This window comes from Halichoerus grypus, chromosome 5, assembly GCF_964656455.1.
Source record: "Halichoerus grypus chromosome 5, mHalGry1.hap1.1, whole genome shotgun sequence".
NCBI classification, from domain to species: Eukaryota; Metazoa; Chordata; class Mammalia; order Carnivora; family Phocidae; genus Halichoerus; species Halichoerus grypus.
In genome coordinates, this window is record NC_135716.1 from 83222910 (window position 1) to 83229952 (window position 7043).

Sequence of the window (7043 nt, forward strand, 5' to 3'; positions counted from 1 at the left end):
CTTCATCTTTTGTATAAAATGTTGTCTAAGAAACAAGGCAACTCTGTGGAGTCTTAGCAGACAAGAAATTCTACATCACTGGGGTTATTCATTCATTCTTTCAGTCATTCATGACCCTGCTTTGAAGCGCTCCATAGTCTCATGAGAAGATTGGCAGAGGTAAGCCCCCATACTCCAGAAGAAGGCCCCTTCATCAGTCTTGGATGGATGGAAGGTCCTGAAAGGCTTCTGGGGGAGGAGCATCTGTGTTGTGTTTTGCTGGGCAGTAGGAATTACCAGGCAAGGAGGGTGGGCAATGGTGTTACAGGCAGCCTGGAAGAAGGAATGTTTGTTAGAGTCCTGCTGAGAGGAGAGTCTGAGGCTAATTCAGGAAAGTGGTGGGTGAGAAGCTGAGGGAGGGATACTGCTTGGTTGAGATTTCCAGAAGTTTTCTACAACAGGATGCATGAGCTGACCTTGCTTGTGCCACATGCATTTCTATGTCTTTGGCTGAGCCTCAGGAGGAGACCAAATAGGGATGTGCTGAACAATGGAGAAAGCAGGTCATGTTCTCATGGAGGAGGGTGAATGCAGTTAGGGAGAGGTCAGAGTTCAACTTCTCTCAAAGGACTCTCTCTCTCTGCCTCACAGTGAGCTGATGACAGTGAAGTGGGTCCAATGTAATTACCAGGGTCCTTTAATGTGGAAAAGGGGGCAGAAGAGCCAGTATCACAGTGAGGTGATGTGAGAAAGATTTGACTGGCCATTGTTGCTTTTGAAGATGGAGACCATGTGCCAGGAATGTGGACAACCTTTAGAAACTGGGAATGGCAAGTGGACAGATTGTGCCCTAGCGCCTCCAGAAGGAGATATAGCCCTGTTGGCATTTTGATTTTATTTTTTTAAATTTTTTAAAAGATTTTATTTATTTATATCAGAGAGAGAGAATGCACAATCAGGGGAGACAGGCCGAGGGAGAGGGAGAAGCAGACTCCCCGCTGAGCAGGGAACCTGATGTGGGACTCGATCCCAGGACCCTGAGATTATGATCTGAGCCAAAGACAGACGCTTAACCAACTGAGCCACTCAGGCGCCCCCATTTTGATTTTAGCCCAGAAAGACCTATGTCAGACTTCTGACTTCCAGAACTCTAAGATAATATACTTCTGTCATTTTAGGCCACTAGAGTTATGATAACTTGTTACAGCAGCAATAGAAAATTAATACACCTTCTCAACACCTGAAGTTGTTGGGAAGTCTCATATGAAGATGTAAAATCCCACTTAGTGCTCCCTCATGTAAGTATCTACTCACTGGTCATGTCAACCCCTCAGTCAAAGACCAGCTCTTGGTGATGCATGGGAAAAGAACTGGGCCCAGGACCTCAACTGACCTGGGGTTGACTCAATTACAAAGAGTTTGTGTATCCTGGATAAGCTACTTAGCTTCTCAGACCCTCGATTTCCTCTTGTTGGGAAGGGATAACATTATTTCACAGATTCCTTGTGAGGAATAAATTCGAGAACATATGCACCAACACTTAGGACCATCAAGCTACTTACAGAATGTTAGTGCCATCTGACTCTGTTCAGGACTCAGCTCCCTCATGAAGCCTTCCTGATTCTCTCAGTTCTTATTCCATCTCCTTTACTCTGTCCCCCTGGGGTTCCATCTTTTCTTTTGCTTTTCTACTCACTGGGATGTAGTAGACAGTGTACGGCACAGAGGCCCAGAGATCTAGCTCTGTCCCTAACAAGATATGTGACCTTAGGCAAGCCTCTGACCCTTTCTGGCCTCACTTTTCATCATCATTAAAATAGGAAAGGTAGCCTAGGAGTCAAGCTAGGTCCATCACAGCTTTGACATTGTGTGATACTCATGAATGATTAGCCTGGGCATCTATATGACTTTGTACGTACATGGATGCATGTCTGTGTGGTGGGGCAGGAACGGGGTGGTGTGTGGGGGGGTGCTCTTCCTCCTTGATTAGGTTATAATTTATAATCCACCTAGTCTTATGTCTTCTGTGGGTGGCAGTGGCCCAGCCAGGTGATTGAGTAACCTTAGGTGGCCTATATTTTCCTAGATACAGAGTGGGACTATTTGGGTTCCAAGTCCTCAAAAATCAACCTTAGTGGCCCAGTATCTGGGGTTGTGGCCTGGACAGCTTTGGGGAGATTGTTCCATCCTACATCTTAAGATGAGGTACCTAAATATTTTCCTTAACCATCCCCAGCCCTCCAGTGAGACTGGGGCTAATCTGATTGAATTCCATCTAAGATTTAAGATTTTAAATTTCTGCAGCTATCATTATTGGGAGCCAGGGTGTAATTATACAGGGTCAGCAGAAGAGAGTCCAGTGTGTGCAGGACATGCTTTTTCCCCCCCATTCCCATCAAATAACCATCTCCTTTGTTCAGATCATAAAACTTCCCAGACTCTTCTGATTCACTCGGCTGGTCCGTCTGCATATTATAGGGCAGTGGCTCTGATAAAGCCGAATGGTGCAGAATGTGGCTCACCCCGTTCCCTGGGAGCAGGTGCCACTAGAGAGCTTGTGGGCTCCTTTGGGAGAGTCCACTACCCCCTCACTTCCCTGCCTCCAGTAATGCCCGCATAGGGTTGTAGGAGGGGCTGTGAGTCACAGGCCACTGTGCCCAGAGGGGACATGACAGGCCACCTGATTCTTCTTCCTTGTTTCAGGCCAACACGTGCTTTAAATAGGAGGCACTAAATTGTTTATCAACTGCATTTTTTTAAGTTGAGGCAAATGAGGTACAAGAGTGTTGAGGGCCTACTTCAAGATCATGTGGTGAGCTCATGTCTGGACCAGGCAATGGCCCATGTAAAAACATTTAGGACACTACTGTATTGGGGATTCTTTACAAACTTTAGGGAGGCAAAAAAAGATGCAGAACAGCCAGTGGTTCTTAGTTGTATTGAGGTGATGAGGAATATACACAGATACACATCTTCACCCTCAGGAGGTTCATGGCACCCAGGTTAAAGACCACTGACACAGGAAATGGGGAGAAGTATATTCCCAAATTGTTTAGGCTGATATTGGTCTTCAGTCCTTTTCCCCTTTTGTCCTGCCTCATCGTGGCCGAAGTTGGGATTAAAAATCCTAGACTCTTCCAGCAACCAACTCAGTGTGATGTAAGTAAGATGCTTCCCTCTCTGGAGCTGCGTTTCCTCACCCAGACAACTGAGACACTGGGCACATTGTGTGCCACATCCAGCACTTATACTCAGTGCTGCAAAAGTCACATCTGGCTCCTACAGTGATTTGTGGGCTCTGGGGCCCAGTCTGGGAATGGGGTGGGGGAATGGCCCTATAAATCTACTTGTCTTCAAAGATATTTGTGTTCCTTTCCTTTAACTCTCTCTTTCCTTCTCAAGCACGCTGCATCACACAGCCCGATGGAAGAACAACACATGGGCCATAGCAGATGGGGGTGAGGACTCCAAGCGCTGACCAGGTTCTTGAGTGCCTTTGTGTCCTGGCTTTCTAAGTTCAGTTTCCCATGCCAGGGGCTTTGCATATACCATCTCACTGGTCAGTCCTCTCCACAACTCAGTAAGAATTTTCTTCTCATTCTTCAAGGGAAGAAACAGACCACTTCTCCCACTGAGGTGACACAATTGGCCTGGGCCTCACAGCTGAGTATAAAGCTCACTTCGAATCCACATCTTTGTGATGACAAGACATTTCCCTTTACCATACTACCTTCTAAAGTGAGAAATCTGCTCGGAGGCAGGCTGCACTTCCCAGGTGAGGCTGGGGGGAAAGCTGGCAGGATCTGTATCTTGTAACCTAAGGGAAAAGTGACCAATTCCAGGGATGCCTTTTTCTCAGTCACAGGCCAGCCATATTCAGCCCTGTCCCCCTCTCCCACCTCTGAATTCTGGGAATGACACATGTGGCGAGGGTAAGGAACACAGTAGCCAGGGCCTCAGCCCAGAGCAATCCCTTCCTCTTTGGAAAAGTGCATCCAAAGCCACTGAACATGCACTCATTTATTGTTACTGAATGTCTGCTCTGTGTGCCAGTCTATTCTCAAAGAACTTACAGCCCAGTGTAAACAGATGGACAGACTATGGTGGGATAAGCGTTACAGGAGAAAGGCATGGATGTTTTGAGATCATAGAAAGGGCCATCTGACCAGACTGCAGGGGGCAGTGGGTGAAGCTTTCCAGAGCAGGTGACCCCTGAGTTGGGTTCGGAGGGAGATGAAGACTGGCCCAAGTGAACCATTCAGAGGAGGACTCAATGGAAAGAGGAAGAATGATAGAGGACAGACAAGTGTAAAGTCATGCAGGCCAGAAACTCTCTGCCATGCCAGGAAGTGCCAGCGTTTACCTGTTGCCGGGATGCAGTTCTAGAAGGAGAGAGAAGTGGCCAGGTAAAGCCAGGCAAGGAGGTAGGGGCTAGCTGTGGAAGACTTTTGCGTGACTGGTCAAGTCAATTCAAGCTGTTGTTTAGGCAAAAAGGAATATTTTAAGGGTTTTAAGCAAGGGAGTGACATGTTTAGATTTGGATTTTAGCCAGCCAGCCTTGGCCGCCTTACACTGGAGGAAGGACTAGAAGGTGAACTTGGGACCTCAGAAGCCAGTTAGGAGGTTCTTGGTGGTGTAGGTGAGAAACTATTGGGGTGTTTCTGGTGGGAAAAGCACGAATCCTCAGTCTGAACATCATTTCCTTTGAGCCTGGGAGAGAGCATAGAGCTCTGTAGGTAAGACATAATTTATGCACCTGGTGCAGCTGAAAATACCCTGCTATGCATTTTATGATCAATTTGTATCTTAGCATCTTTATATATTTGACAATTGACTTACTGTATTTACCCACCTGTTTCTTTGCTGAGCATCAACAGCTGTGGCACAGAAGCAGTTATGACTTGTCATTGTCAATAAAGCCTCCCAGGATGTGCCTGTGCTTGTGTCCCTGGCTGGAATATTTGGTCATGTGGAAGCAAGACAGGGAAATAGGACAGGTTTGGTAACTGGCTCCTTGCTGCCATCTCCCCAGCTGCCATTTGCATGTGGAGGACACATGAAAGTGAGTTCTATGGTGCCTTCCAGCTTCAGAGCTTCAAAGCAAGACATCCCTGTGATTGTGTGCCAGCCCTTTCATAGAGCACTGACCCAGCTCACAGCACCGCCCCCAGCCGGCCTGGTCTGGGAGGACTTACAAGTCCTTTTGCAAGGCCAGCTGTACACTGCCTGTTTCTCAAGAAACCGTGATGCAAGGGGGTCTGTGGTAGAGTCTCTTCTTACAGCTTTTCCATGAAAGGAGAGGTTTGGTCCTGCCCTATCACAGTATCTGTGAGCCATCAAGATGAACACTGCACAGGTTCCCGTGGTGCCATTCTTCAGGTGTTGTTTATTTATTTATACAAACCTCTACCATTTGGGGCAGGGCCCTGGTGACTGCCCCTGGGGCTGGGAGTAATTATGGCATTCTGCAAGCAGGTAGCACACTCATCACGTTCTAGCCATCTTCCCTGGCATTGCCTTTGATCCTGCTTTTTGCTGGGAAAGTAGCCATTAAGAGATGTGTATCTTTGGTTTCATTTACATGAGAGAAAAGAGAACTAAATTGGCAAATGGATGTTTTCATGTTCTCAGAGATCGCCTCCACCCAGTCTGTGTCCAGAGTCCTCAGAGCCACCCAGGAGAGCACCAGTCCCTGACCCACACTGCCATAGAGCCACTGGAGGCCTGGGACTGAGACCCTACCCTTCAGAGGAAGGCACCCAAGGTGTGCACTCAGGTTTAGGAAGATGTTCTTCCTTCTTTTCCTTTTATTTATTTATTTAGTTAGTTAGTTAGTTAGTTAGTTCATTAAGCAAATGAAAGGACTTTGGTGGGTTTCTGAAGTATTCATGATTATATAATTTTTTTTCTATTACATGAGAAATAAAAGCTTATTTATGAACATCTAAAGACTAGTGAGAATAAAAATACTCCACAGGTTACCCATAACTCCATTGTCCTAAAATATCTAGAATGTTGACAAATTTCCTTCTATCATCATCATCATTATTCATAGAAGTTTTTGGTTAAACATAATTGCTTTTATGCTATACATCCAATTGGGGCCTTGCTTTTTTCCCCTTTAATACATTTTAGTAATTGCACAATGTTTCATCAAGTAATAGATCCAAGTGTATTTATCAAAATTTCTGTTAGATATTTAAATTATTTCTAAGTCACACTGTGATAATCAGCTTTACATAGCTTTTCTTTTTTCCATTTTGGAATTATTTTTCTTTGCACAGATTCTGAGATGTGGGACAACTGGGTCCAAGGATTGAATCATTTTATGCTTCTGATACATTTTCCATATTCCTCAAATTCTTTCCTAAAAGGATTTTTGTCTGTTTATGCTCTCATCAAGAGTGGCATACTCTAGCACTGGGATTCTCAGATTTATTATTTAAAAGTGATCATTAAATAGGTGAAGAGGCTGTCACATTATAGTGCTATTTCCTCTCTCTCTTTCCTTCTCCATCTTTTCTCCCTCCCTCGTGATTTCTACTGAGGCTCAAGAGTTGTCCATCTTTTATCAACAGTTGACCACAGGGCCCTAATGCCCTAAACTAGGCTTCCAGAAGTTCCCAGCATCCAAGAGGCACCTCTCTGCAGGGCCTCTGAGATGCTAAGGCCTCTTCATATCAGAGAAGTTAGTAGTCTTCACATCTGGAAAATGAGGGGTTGCATGCCTAAAAGCCTTGTTTAGCTCTCATGTCCTAAAAGTCTGCTTCTGCAACCACCTAATTATATGACTTGGTCTGGTGGGAGTCCCATGTGTCTTGGGCATATTTTGGACTATCTGTTCTTACTGCACCTTTGTGGTCCTATACCAGCTTCTAGACTAAGAAGGATGGAAAGCTGTTTGTGTGCCATGATTCCATAAGGATCCACCCCAGATTTGGCTTCTCTCATTTCCTCTTACTGTGACAGCAGAGAACCCTAAGCCTAGTTCCACTTGAATGTTGTGGGTTGTAATGACAAACTAGTTTGGTCTGTGTGGCAAAGCTCTCTTATCCACTTGGCCA